Raw genomic sequence first — 14,426 nt, 5'->3', positions numbered from 1 at the left:
GAGGAGTGTGTATGTGTGTCCTTGAACAAACGCTCTGAGAAGTTTGTCCGGTTTTTTTTCCTCTCCCCCCTCTCAGGCTCAGTTGAAAGGCACAGAAACGCACAAAGTTCACTTCTGGGCATAGAGCAGCAATAGGGGATACACACAATAAAGTCACCCCAAGACACAGGGACAGAGAATTCAGTGGAAAGACTCCGAGAATTCTGCTCCCAGAGATCATTCATTCCTGCTCACACTGACCCTTGTAGAAAGGGGACATCGTTCCAGGCAGCCTGTACTGAGCATGTGGCTCCTGAGTGGGGTTTGTTGTTTAGGAAACCTGCTCCGGCTTTTCCATTCTTTCCTTGCAAACAGGAAAACTTCTCCTGGGGCTGTGTGCAGGCAGAGCCCTGAGGAGAGCAGGTGGCACATGGTGCGCTGGGCTGGGACAGCCAGCTGCAGAGCTCAAGGGAAGAAGCCCAAAGTGTCACAATGGCTCCTTGCCTTCCCATGCAACACCTGGGTCACAATGGTCTCCTTGATTCCATGAGGCCCCACTGTGTCACAATGGCTCCTTGGTTCCATCAGGTTCCGCAGTGTCACCATGGTCTCCTTTGATCCGCATTGTCATCATGGACAATTGGTTCCATGAGGCCCCGCAGTGTCACAATGGTCCCTTGGTTCCATAGCTTTTACGTTGTAACAATGGACTCCTTGCTTCTATGAGCTAGCCTGCTTTTTGCAGAGGTGTCTTTGGTTCCAACAAGGCCCCGCTGTGTCTCAGTGCACCCTGGCTTCCATGTGGATGTGGAGTATCACAAAGGCTCCTTGGTTCCACCAGGTCCTGCTGTGTCACAATGGGTCCTGTGGTCCCTGAGGCCCTCCAAAGTCATTGTGGAGGCTTGCTTCCATGAGGTTCCATTATGTGCCAGTGGTCATCTTGGTTCCAGGAGTTTCCTTAGTGTCACAATGCTCTCCATGCTTCCATTAGGCCCTGCTTTGCCACAATGGTCCCCTTGTTTCCATGAGGCCCCGCTGTGTCACAATGGACCTATGGTTCCATGATGTTGCGTGGTGTCACCGTGCTCTTCTTGAATCCGCAGTGTAACCATGGACCATTGGTTCCATGCGGCCTGGCTGTGTCACAATGGGCTCCTTGATTCCATGATTCCCCACGGTGTCACAATGGAGCCTTGTTTCTAGGAGGTTCTGTACTGTCACAATTGCCTCCTTGATGCCATCAGCCCCTGCAGTGTCACAATGGCTCCTTGGTTCCATGAGGAACACAATAGCTTGGCATAAGCATTGAGCAACAGCTGCTGAACACACCTGGCAACATCTGCTTGCATCAAAAGAGGGCTTCAAGCTGACAATGGCACCAGCAGCTTCCATCTGCAACAGAGACCCAGGAAAGGACAGGCTGTGCCGGTTTGGACAAATGTGGAGGAAAATATCCTCTGATAGAAGGCAGGTTACACCCAGCCCTCCCCCACGAGGTTTTTGGAAAAAAGAACTTTCCTGGGAAGAAAGTGAAAGAGATAAAACCTATTTTTTTAACAAACACACAGGAAAAGGATAGCAATGCTAAATATTAAAAGCTCTCGCTGTGCAGAGAAAGCTGGGATAATTTGAGAGTCCTTCTGTGTTTCGGTGGGGTCTCCTGAAACATCCATAGACAGCGAGGCCCGTGCAAAGAAACAGGGAGCGATTCTTGAGAGAAGTTTCAGAGCTCTTTCTTCTCCAGCCACATGGGCGGGGCACTGCCAAAGAACTGAGCAATCACAGCACAACCAGGGCCCTCCTGGCACAGGGCAACACAAAATAAGCAGTGCTGAACAGGATTAGGGCACATGTGAGCAGGGAGCAGGGAGACCCCCGTGCCCAGGCCATGCCTCTACCCCAGGGTCCCCTCTCCCATGACCGCATGGCAGGAGGGAGGAACCCCAACACTTCCGTAGGTGTAGTCTCTCTCCTCCTCCTTGCAGCTGGCTCATGGGCCCACATTCAGGGCCCCCACCTCGGGAGAAAATTCTCCCAATGTGCTCTGATGTTGAAAGAGTCAAGAAGAGAAGAAGGGAAAAAAAACCCCCGAAGTCCCAGGAAAACAAAGTTCAACTCTCCATCTCCCCCCAGAGAAAAGGAGCTGAAAACTGGCTCAAAAGAAACAAAGTTGCTTCCTCTGCTCTTGCTGCAAGCAGGATGCAGAGGAGTGTGTATGTGTGTCCTTGAACAAACGCTCTGAGAAGTTTGTCCGGTTTTTTTTCCTCTCCCCCCTCTCAGGCTCAGTTGAAAGGCACAGAAACGCACAAAGTTCACTTCTGGGCATAGAGCAGCAATAGGGGATACACACAATAAAGTCACCCCAAGACACAGGGACAGAGAATTCAGTGGAAAGACTCCGAGAATTCTGCTCCCAGAGATCATTCATTCCTGCTCACACTGACCCTTGTAGAAAGGGGACATCGTTCCAGGCAGCCTGTACTGAGCATGTGGCTCCTGAGTGGGGTTTGTTGTTTAGGAAACCTGCTCCGGCTTTTCCATTCTTTCCTTGCAAACAGGAAAACTTCTCCTGCGGCTATGTGCAGGCAGAGCCCTGAGGAGAGCAGGTGGCACATGGTGCGCTGGGCTGGGACAGCCAGCTGCAGAGCTCAAGGGAAGAAGCCCAAAGTGTCACAATGGCTCCTTGCCTTCCCATGCAACACCTGGGTCACAATGGTCTCCTTGATTCCATGAGGCCCCACTGTGTCACAATGGCTCCTTGGTTCCATCAGGTTCCGCAGTGTCACCATGGTCTCCTTTGATCCGCACTGTCATCATGGACAATTGGTTCCATGAGGCCCCGCAGTGTCACAATGGTCCCTTGCTTCCATAGGTTTGATGTTGTAACAATGGACTCCTTGCTTCTATGAGCTAGCCTGCTTTTTGCAGAGGTGTCTTTGGTTCCAACAAGGCCCCGCTGTGTCTCAGTGCACCCTGGCTTCCATGTGGATGTGGAGTATCACAAAGGCTCCTTGGTTCCACCAGGTCCTGCTGTGTCACAATGGGTCCTGTGGTCCCTGAGGCCCTCCAAAGTCATTGTGGAGGCTTGCTTCCATGAGGTTCCATTATGTGCCAGTGGTCATCTTGGTTCCAGGAGTTTCCTTAGTGTCACAATGCTCTCCATGCTTCCATTAGGCCCTGCTTTGCCACAATGGTCCCCTTGTTTCCATGAGGCCCCGCTGTGTCACAATGGACCTATGGTTCCATGATGTTGCGTGGTGTCACCGTGCTCTTCTTGAATCCGCAGTGGAACCATGGACCATTGGTTCCATGCAGCCGTGTCACAATGGGCTCCTTGATTCCATGATTCCCCACGGTGTCACAATGGAGCCTTGTTTCTAGGAGGTTCTGTACTGTCACAATTGCCTCCTTGATGCCATCAGCCCCTGCAGTGTCACAATGGCTCCTTGGTTCCATGAGGAACACAATAGCTTGGCATAAGCATTGAGCAACAGCTGCTGAACACACCTGGCAACATCTGCTTGCATCAAAAGAGGGCTTCAAGCTGACAATGGCACCAGCAGCTTCCATCTGCAACAGAGACCCAGGAAAGGACAGGCTGTGCCGGTTTGGACAAATGTGGAGGAAAATATCCTCTGATAGAAGGCAGGTTACACCCAGCCCTCCCCCACCAGGTTTTTGGAAAAAAGAACTTTCCTGGGAAGAAAGTGAAAGAGATAAAAACTATTTTTTTAACAAACACACAGGAAAAGGATAGCAATGCTAAATATTAAAAGCTCTCGCTGTGCAGAGAAAGCTGGGATAATTTGAGAGTCCTTCCGTGTTTCGGTGGGGTCTCCTGAAACATCCATAGACAGCGAGGCCCGTGCAAAGAAACAGGGAGCGATTCTTGAGAGAAGTTTCAGAGCTCTTTCTTCTCCAGCCACACGGGCGGGGCACTGCCAAAGAACTGAGCAATCACAGCACAACCAGGGCCCTCCTCGCACAAGGCAACACAAAATAAGCAGTGCTGAACAGGATTAGGGCACATGTGAGCAGGGAGCAGGGAGACCCCCGTGCCCAGGCCATGCCTCTACCCCAGGGTCCCCTCTCCCATGACCGCATGGCAGGGGGGAGGAACCCCAACACTTCCGTAGGTGTAGTCTCTCTCCTCCTCCTTGCAGCTGGCTCATGGGCCCACATTCAGGGCCCCCACCTCGGGAGAAAATTCTCCCAATGTGCTCTGATGTTGAAAGAGTCAAGAAGAGAAGAAGGGAAAAAAAAACCCCGAAGTCCCAGGAAAACAAAGTTCAACTCTCCATCTCCTCCCAGAGAAAAGGAGCTGAAAACTGGCTAAAAAGAAACAAAGTTGCTTCCTCTGCTCTTGCTGCAAGCAGGATGCAGAGGAGTGTGTATGTGTGTCCTTGAACAAACGCTCTGAGAAGTTTGTCCGGTTTTTTTTCCTCTCCCCCCTCTCAGGCTCAGTTGAAAGGCACAGAAACGCACAAAGTTCACTTCTGGGCATAGAGCAGCAATAGGGGATACACACAATAAAGTCACCCCAAGACACAGGGACAGAGAATTCAGTGGAAAGACTCCGAGAATTCTGCTCCCAGAGATCATTCATTCCTGCTCACACTGACCCTTGTAGAAAGGGGACATCGTTCCAGGCAGCCTGTACTGAGCATGTGGCTCCTGAGTGGGGTTTGTTGTTTAGGAAACCTGCTCCGGCTTTTCCATTCTTTCCTTGCAAACAGGAAAACTTCTCCTGGGGCTGTGTGCAGGCAGAGCCCTGAGGAGAGCAGGTGGCACATGGTGCGCTGGGCTGGGACAGCCAGCTGCAGAGCTCAAGGGAAGAAGCCCAAAGTGTCACAATGGCTCCTTGCCTTCACATGCAACACCTGGGTCACAATGGTCTCCTTGATTCCATGAGGCCCCACTGTGTCACAATGGCTCCTTGGTTCCATCAGGTTCCGCAGTGTCACCATGGTCTCCTTTGATCCGCACTGTCATCATGGACAATTGGTTCCATGAGGCCCCGCAGTGTCACAATGGTCCCTTGCTTCCATAGGTTTGATGTTGTAACAATGGACTCCTTGCTTCTATGAGCTAGCCTGCTTTTTGCAGAGGTGTCTTTGGTTCCAACAAGGCCCCGCTGTGTCTCAGTGCACCCTGGCTTCCATGTGGATGTGGAGTATCACAAAGGCTCCTTGGTTCCACCAGGTCCTGCTGTGTCACAATGGGTCCTGTGGTCCCTGAGGCCCTCCAAAGTCATTGTGGAGGCTTGCTTCCATGAGGTTCCATTATGTGCCAGTGGTCATCTTGGTTCCAGGAGTTTCCTTAGTGTCACAATGCTCTCCATGCTTCCATTAGGCCCTGCTTTGCCACAATGGTCCCCTTGTTTCCATGAGGCCCCGCTGTGTCACAATGGACCTATGGTTCCATGATGTTGCGTGGTGTCACCGTGCTCTTCTTGAATCCGCCGTGTAACCATGGACCATTGGTTCCATGCGGCGTGTCACAATGGGCTCCTTGATTCCATGATTCCCCACGGTGTCACAATGGAGCCTTGTTTCTAGGAGGTTCTGTACTGTCACAATTGCCTCCTTGATGCCATCAGCCCCTGCAGTGTCACAATGGCTCCTTGGTTCCATGAGGAACACAATAGCTTGGCATAAGCATTGAGCAACAGCTGCTGAACACACCTGGCAACATCTGCTTGCATCAAAAGAGGGCTTCAAGCTGACAATGGCACCAGCAGCTTCCATCTGCAACAGAGACCCAGGAAAGGACAGGCTGTGCCGGTTTGGACAAATGTGGAGGAAAATATCCTCTGATAGAAGGCAGGTTACACCCAGCCCTCCCCCACCAGGTTTTTGGAAAAAAGAACTTTCCTGGGAAGAAAGTGAAAGAGATAAAAACTATTTTTTTAACAAACACACAGGAAAAGGATAGCAATGCTAAATATTAAAAGCTCTCGCTGTGCAGAGAAAGCTGGGATAATTTGAGAGTCCTTCCGTGTTTCGGTGGGGTCTCCTGAAACATCCATAGACAGCGAGGCCCGTGCAAAGAAACAGGGAGCGATTCTTGAGAGAAGTTTCAGAGCTCTTTCTTCTCCAGCCACACGGGCGGGGCACTGCCAAAGAACTGAGCAATCACAGCACAACCAGGGCCCTCCTCGCACAAGGCAACACAAAATAAGCAGTGCTGAACAGGATTAGGGCACATGTGAGCAGGGAGCAGGGAGACCCCCGTGCCCAGGCCATGCCTCTACCCCAGGGTCCCCTCTCCCATGACCGCATGGCAGGGGGGAGGAACCCCAACACTTCCGTAGGTGTAGTCTCTCTCCTCCTCCTTGCAGCTGGCTCATGGGCCCACATTCAGGGCCCCCACCTCGGGAGAAAATTCTCCCAATGTGCTCTGATGTTGAAAGAGTCAAGAAGAGAAGAAGGGAAAAAAAAACCCCGAAGTCCCAGGAAAACAAAGTTCAACTCTCCATCTCCCCCCAGAGAAAAGGAGCTGAAAACTGGCTAAAAAGAAACAAAGTTGCTTCCTCTGCTCTTGCTGCAAGCAGGATGCAGAGGAGTGTGTATGTGTGTCCTTGAACAAACGCTCTGAGAAGTTTGTCCGGTTTTTTTTCCTCTCCCCCCTCTCAGGCTCAGTTGAAAGGCACAGAAACGCACAAAGTTCACTTCTGGGCATAGAGCAGCAATAGGGGATACACACAATAAAGTCACCCCAAGACACAGGGACAGAGAATTCAGTGGAAAGACTCCGAGAATTCTGCTCCCAGAGATCATTCATTCCTGCTCACACTGACCCTTGTAGAAAGGGGACATCGTTCCAGGCAGCCTGTACTGAGCATGTGGCTCCTGAGTGGGGTTTGTTGTTTAGGAAACCTGCTCCGGCTTTTCCATTCTTTCCTTGCAAACAGGAAAACTTCTCCTGGGGCTGTGTGCAGGCAGAGCCCTGAGGAGAGCAGGTGGCACATGGTGCGCTGGGCTGGGACAGCCAGCTGCAGAGCTCAAGGGAAGAAGCCCAAAGTGTCACAATGGCTCCTTGCCTTCACATGCAACACCTGGGTCACAATGGTCTCCTTGATTCCATGAGGCCCCACTGTGTCACAATGGCTCCTTGGTTCCATCAGGTTCCGCAGTGTCACCATGGTCTCCTTTGATCCGCACTGTCATCATGGACAATTGGTTCCATGAGGCCCCGCAGTGTCACAATGGTCCCTTGCTTCCATAGGTTTGATGTTGTAACAATGGACTCCTTGCTTCTATGAGCTAGCCTGCTTTTTGCAGAGGTGTCTTTGGTTCCAACAAGGCCCCGCTGTGTCTCAGTGCACCCTGGCTTCCATGTGGATGTGGAGTATCACAAAGGCTCCTTGGTTCCACCAGGTCCTGCTGTGTCACAATGGGTCCTGTGGTCCCTGAGGCCCTCCAAAGTCATTGTGGAGGCTTGCTTCCATGAGGTTCCATTATGTGCCAGTGGTCATCTTGGTTCCAGGAGTTTCCTTAGTGTCACAATGCTCTCCATGCTTCCATTAGGCCCTGCTTTGCCACAATGGTCCCCTTGTTTCCATGAGGCCCCGCTGTGTCACAATGGACCTATGGTTCCATGATGTTGCGTGGTGTCACCGTGCTCTTCTTGAATCCGCCGTGTAACCATGGACCATTGGTTCCATGCGGCGTGTCACAATGGGCTCCTTGATTCCATGATTCCCCACGGTGTCACAATGGAGCCTTGTTTCTAGGAGGTTCTGTACTGTCACAATTGCCTCCTTGATGCCATCAGCCCCTGCAGTGTCACAATGGCTCCTTGGTTCCATGAGGAACACAATAGCTTGGCATAAGCATTGAGCAACAGCTGCTGAACACACCTGGCAACATCTGCTTGCATCAAAAGAGGGCTTCAAGCTGACAATGGCACCAGCAGCTTCCATCTGCAACAGAGACCCAGGAAAGGACAGGCTGTGCCGGTTTGGACAAATGTGGAGGAAAATATCCTCTGATAGAAGGCAGGTTACACCCAGCCCTCCCCCACCAGGTTTTTGGAAAAAAGAACTTTCCTGGGAAGAAAGTGAAAGAGATAAAAACTATTTTTTTAACAAACACACAGGAAAAGGATAGCAATGCTAAATATTAAAAGCTCTCGCTGTGCAGAGAAAGCTGGGATAATTTGAGAGTCCTTCCGTGTTTCGGTGGGGTCTCCTGAAACATCCATAGACAGCGAGGCCCGTGCAAAGAAACAGGGAGCGATTCTTGAGAGAAGTTTCAGAGCTCTTTCTTCTCCAGCCACACGGGCGGGGCACTGCCAAAGAACTGAGCAATCACAGCACAACCAGGGCCCTCCTCGCACAAGGCAACACAAAATAAGCAGTGCTGAACAGGATTAGGGCACATGTGAGCAGGGAGCAGGGAGACCCCCGTGCCCAGGCCATGCCTCTACCCCAGGGTCCCCTCTCCCATGACCTCATGGCAGGGGGGAGGAACCCCAACACTTCCGGAGGTGTAGTCTCTCTCCTCCTCCTTGCAGCTGGCTCATGGGCCCACATTCAGGGCCCCCACCTCGGGAGAAAATTCTCCCAATGTGCTCTGATGTTGAAAGAGTCAAGAAGAGAAGAAGGGAAAAAAAAAACCCGAAGTCCCAGGAAAACAAAGTTCAACTCTCCATCTCCCCCCAGAGAAAAGGAGCTGAAAACTGGCTAAAAAGAAACAAAGTTGCTTCCTCTGCTCTTGCTGCAAGCAGGATGCAGAGGAGTGTGTATGTGTGTCCTTGAACAAACGCTCTGAGAAGTTTGTCCGGTTTTTTTTCCTCTCCCCCCTCTCAGGCTCAGTTGAAAGGCACAGAAACGCACAAAGTTCACTTCTGGGCATAGAGCAGCAATAGGGGATACACACAATAAAGTCACCCCAAGACACAGGGACAGAGAATTCAGTGGAAAGACTCCGAGAATTCTGCTCCCAGAGATCATTCATTCCTGCTCACACTGACCCTTGTAGAAAGGGGACATCGTTCCAGGCAGCCTGTACTGAGCATGTGGCTCCTGAGTGGGGTTTGTTGTTTAGGAAACCTGCTCCGGCTTTTCCATTCTTTCCTTGCAAACAGGAAAACTTCTCCTGGGGCTGTGTGCAGGCAGAGCCCTGAGGAGAGCAGGTGGCACATGGTGCGCTGGGCTGGGACAGCCAGCTGCAGAGCTCAAGGGAAGAAGCCCAAAGTGTCACAATGGCTCCTTGCCTTCCCATGCAACACCTGGGTCACAATGGTCTCCTTGATTCCATGAGGCCCCACTGTGTCACAATGGCTCCTTGGTTCCATCAGGTTCCGCAGTGTCACCATGGTCTCCTTTGATCCGCATTGTCATCATGGACAATTGGTTCCATGAGGCCCCGCAGTGTCACAATGGTCCCTTGCTTCCATAGCTTTTACGTTGTAACAATGGACTCCTTGCTTCTATGAGCTAGCCTGCTTTTTGCAGAGGTGTCTTTGGTTCCAACAAGGCCCCGCTGTGTCTCAGTGCACCCTGGCTTCCATGTGGATGTGGAGTATCACAAAGGCTCCTTGGTTCCACCAGGTCCTGCTGTGTCACAATGGGTCCTGTGGTCCCTGAGGCCCTCCAAAGTCATTGTGGAGGCTTGCTTCCATGAGGTTCCATTATGTGCCAGTGGTCATCTTGGTTCCAGGAGTTTCCTTAGTGTCACAATGCTCTCCATGCTTCCATTAGGCCCTGCTTTGCCACAATGGTCCCCTTGTTTCCATGAGGCCCCGCTGTGTCACAATGGACCTATGGTTCCATGATGTTGCGTGGTGTCACCGTGCTCTTCTTGAATCCGCCGTGTAACCATGGACCATTGGTTCCATGCGGCGTGTCACAATGGGCTCCTTGATTCCATGATTCCCCACGGTGTCACAATGGAGCCTTGTTTCTAGGAGGTTCTGTACTGTCACAATTGCCTCCTTGATGCCATCAGCCCCTGCAGTGTCACAATGGCTCCTTGGTTCCATGAGGAACACAATAGCTTGGCATAAGCATTGAGCAACAGCTGCTGAACACACCTGGCAACATCTGCTTGCATCAAAAGAGGGCTTCAAGCTGACAATGGCACCAGCAGCTTCCATCTGCAACAGAGACCCAGGAAAGGACAGGCTGTGCCGGTTTGGACAAATGTGGAGGAAAATATCCTCTGATAGAAGGCAGGTTACACCCAGCCCTCCCCCACCAGGTTTTTGGAAAAAAGAACTTTCCTGGGAAGAAAGTGAAAGAGATAAAAACTATTTTTTTAACAAACACACAGGAAAAGGATAGCAATGCTAAATATTAAAAGCTCTCGCTGTGCAGAGAAAGCTGGGATAATTTGAGAGTCCTTCCGTGTTTCGGTGGGGTCTCCTGAAACATCCATAGACAGCGAGGCCCGTGCAAAGAAACAGGGAGCGATTCTTGAGAGAAGTTTCAGAGCTCTTTCTTCTCCAGCCACACGGGCGGGGCACTGCCAAAGAACTGAGCAATCACAGCACAACCAGGGCCCTCCTCGCACAAGGCAACACAAAATAAGCAGTGCTGAACAGGATTAGGGCACATGTGAGCAGGGAGCAGGGAGACCCCCGTGCCCAGGCCATGCCTCTACCCCAGGGTCCCCTCTCCCATGACCGCATGGCAGGGGGGAGGAACCCCAACACTTCCGTAGGTGTAGTCTCTCTCCTCCTCCTTGCAGCTGGCTCATGGGCCCACATTCAGGGCCCCCACCTCGGGAGAAAATTCTCCCAATGTGCTCTGATGTTGAAAGAGTCAAGAAGAGAAGAAGGGAAAAAAAAAACCCGAAGTCCCAGGAAAACAAAGTTCAACTCTCCATCTCCCCCCAGAGAAAAGGAGCTGAAAACTGGCTAAAAAGAAACAAAGTTGCTTCCTCTGCTCTTGCTGCAAGCAGGATGCAGAGGAGTGTGTATGTGTGTCCTTGAACAAACGCTCTGAGAAGTTTGTCCGGTTTTTTTTCCTCTCCCCCCTCTCAGGCTCAGTTGAAAGGCACAGAAACGCACAAAGTTCACTTCTGGGCATAGAGCAGCAATAGGGGATACACACAATAAAGTCACCCCAAGACACAGGGACAGAGAATTCAGTGGAAAGACTCCGAGAATTCTGCTCCCAGAGATCATTCATTCCTGCTCACACTGACCCTTGTAGAAAGGGGACATCGTTCCAGGCAGCCTGTACTGAGCATGTGGCTCCTGAGTGGGGTTTGTTGTTTAGGAAACCTGCTCCGGCTTTTCCATTCTTTCCTTGCAAACAGGAAAACTTCTCCTGGGGCTGTGTGCAGGCAGAGCCCTGAGGAGAGCAGGTGGCACATGGTGCGCTGGGCTGGGACAGCCAGCTGCAGAGCTCAAGGGAAGAAGCCCAAAGTGTCACAATGGCTCCTTGCCTTCCCATGCAACACCTGGGTCACAATGGTCTCCTTGATTCCATGAGGCCCCACTGTGTCACAATGGCTCCTTGGTTCCATCAGGTTCCGCAGTGTCACCATGGTCTCCTTTGATCCGCATTGTCATCATGGACAATTGGTTCCATGAGGCCCCGCAGTGTCACAATGGTCCCTTGCTTCCATAGCTTTTACGTTGTAACAATGGACTCCTTGCTTCTATGAGCTAGCCTGCTTTTTGCAGAGGTGTCTTTGGTTCCAACAAGGCCCCGCTGTGTCTCAGTGCACCCTGGCTTCCATGTGGATGTGGAGTATCACAAAGGCTCCTTGGTTCCACCAGGTCCTGCTGTGTCACAATGGGTCCTGTGGTCCCTGAGGCCCTCCAAAGTCATTGTGGAGGCTTGCTTCCATGAGGTTCCATTATGTGCCAGTGGTCATCTTGGTTCCAGGAGTTTCCTTAGTGTCACAATGCTCTCCATGCTTCCATTAGGCCCTGCTTTGCCACAATGGTCCCCTTGTTTCCATGAGGCCCCGCTGTGTCACAATGGACCTATGGTTCCATGATGTTGCGTGGTGTCACCGTGCTCTTCTTGAATCCGCCGTGTAACCATGGACCATTGGTTCCATGCGGCGTGTCACAATGGGCTCCTTGATTCCATGATTCCCCACGGTGTCACAATGGAGCCTTGTTTCTAGGAGGTTCTGTACTGTCACAATTGCCTCCTTGATGCCATCAGCCCCTGCAGTGTCACAATGGCTCCTTGGTTCCATGAGGAACACAATAGCTTGGCATAAGCATTGAGCAACAGCTGCTGAACACACCTGGCAACATCTGCTTGCATCAAAAGAGGGCTTCAAGCTGACAATGGCACCAGCAGCTTCCATCTGCAACAGAGACCCAGGAAAGGACAGGCTGTGCCGGTTTGGACAAATGTGGAGGAAAATATCCTCTGATAGAAGGCAGGTTACACCCAGCCCTCCCCCACCAGGTTTTTGGAAAAAAGAACTTTCCTGGGAAGAAAGTGAAAGAGATAAAAACTATTTTTTTAACAAACACACAGGAAAAGGATAGCAATGCTAAATATTAAAAGCTCTCGCTGTGCAGAGAAAGCTGGGATAATTTGAGAGTCCTTCCGTGTTTCGGTGGGGTCTCCTGAAACATCCATAGACAGCGAGGCCCGTGCAAAGAAACAGGGAGCGATTCTTGAGAGAAGTTTCAGAGCTCTTTCTTCTCCAGCCACACGGGCGGGGCACTGCCAAAGAACTGAGCAATCACAGCACAACCAGGGCCCTCCTCGCACAAGGCAACACAAAATAAGCAGTGCTGAACAGGATTAGGGCACATGTGAGCAGGGAGCAGGGAGACCCCCGTGCCCAGGCCATGCCTCTACCCCAGGGTCCCCTCTCCCATGACCGCATGGCAGGGGGGAGGAACCCCAACACTTCCGTAGGTGTAGTCTCTCTCCTCCTCCTTGCAGCTGGCTCATGGGCCCACATTCAGGGCCCCCACCTCGGGAGAAAATTCTCCCAATGTGCTCTGATGTTGAAAGAGTCAAGAAGAGAAGAAGGGAAAAAAAAACCCCGAAGTCCCAGGAAAACAAAGTTCAACTCTCCATCTCCCCCCAGAGAAAAGGAGCTGAAAACTGGCTAAAAAGAAACAAAGTTGCTTCCTCTGCTCTTGCTGCAAGCAGGATGCAGAGGAGTGTGTATGTGTGTCCTTGAACAAACGCTCTGAGAAGTTTGTCCGGTTTTTTTTCCTCTCCCCCCTCTCAGGCTCAGTTGAAAGGCACAGAAACGCACAAAGTTCACTTCTGGGCATAGAGCAGCAATAGGGGATACACACAATAAAGTCACCCCAAGACACAGGGACAGAGAATTCAGTGGAAAGACTCCGAGAATTCTGCTCCCAGAGATCATTCATTCCTGCTCACACTGACCCTTGTAGAAAGGGGACATCGTTCCAGGCAGCCTGTACTGAGCATGTGGCTCCTGAGTGGGGTTTGTTGTTTAGGAAACCTGCTCCGGCTTTTCCATTCTTTCCTTGCAAACAGGAAAACTTCTCCTGGGGCTGTGTGCAGGCAGAGCCCTGAGGAGAGCAGGTGGCACATGGTGCGCTGGGCTGGGACAGCCAGCTGCAGAGCTCAAGGGAAGAAGCCCAAAGTGTCACAATGGCTCCTTGCCTTCCCATGCAACACCTGGGTCACAATGGTCTCCTTGATTCCATGAGGCCCCACTGTGTCACAATGGCTCCTTGGTTCCATCAGGTTCCGCAGTGTCACCATGGTCTCCTTTGATCCGCATTGTCATCATGGACAATTGGTTCCATGAGGCCCCGCAGTGTCACAATGGTCCCTTGCTTCCATAGCTTTTACGTTGTAACAATGGACTCCTTGCTTCTATGAGCTAGCCTGCTTTTTGCAGAGGTGTCTTTGGTTCCAACAAGGCCCCGCTGTGTCTCAGTGCACCCTGGCTTCCATGTGGATGTGGAGTATCACAAAGGCTCCTTGGTTCCACCAGGTCCTGCTGTGTCACAATGGGTCCTGTGGTCCCTGAGGCCCTCCAAAGTCATTGTGGAGGCTTGCTTCCATGAGGTTCCATTATGTGCCAGTGGTCATCTTGGTTCCAGGAGTTTCCTTAGTGTCACAATGCTCTCCATGCTTCCATTAGGCCCTGCTTTGCCACAATGGTCCCCTTGTTTCCATGAGGCCCCGCTGTGTCACAATGGACCTATGGTTCCATGATGTTGCGTGGTGTCACCGTGCTCTTCTTGAATCCGCAGTGGAACCATGGACCATTGGTTCCATGCAGCCGTGTCACAATGGGCTCCTTGATTCCATGATTCCCCACGGTGTCACAATGGAGCCTTGTTTCTAGGAGGTTCTGTACTGTCACAATTGCCTCCTTGATGCCATCAGCCCCTGCAGTGTCACAATGGCTCCTTGGTTCCATGAGGAACACAATAGCTTGGCATAAGCATTGAGCAACAGCTGCTGAACACACCTGGCAACATCTGCTTGCATCAAAAGAGGGCTTCAAGCTGACAATGGCACCAGC

The sequence above is a fragment of the Aphelocoma coerulescens genome, unplaced genomic scaffold, assembly GCF_041296385.1.
Source record: "Aphelocoma coerulescens isolate FSJ_1873_10779 unplaced genomic scaffold, UR_Acoe_1.0 HiC_scaffold_39, whole genome shotgun sequence".
Lineage (NCBI taxonomy): Eukaryota > Metazoa > Chordata > Aves > Passeriformes > Corvidae > Aphelocoma > Aphelocoma coerulescens.
This window is presented reverse-complemented; position numbering follows the sequence as displayed.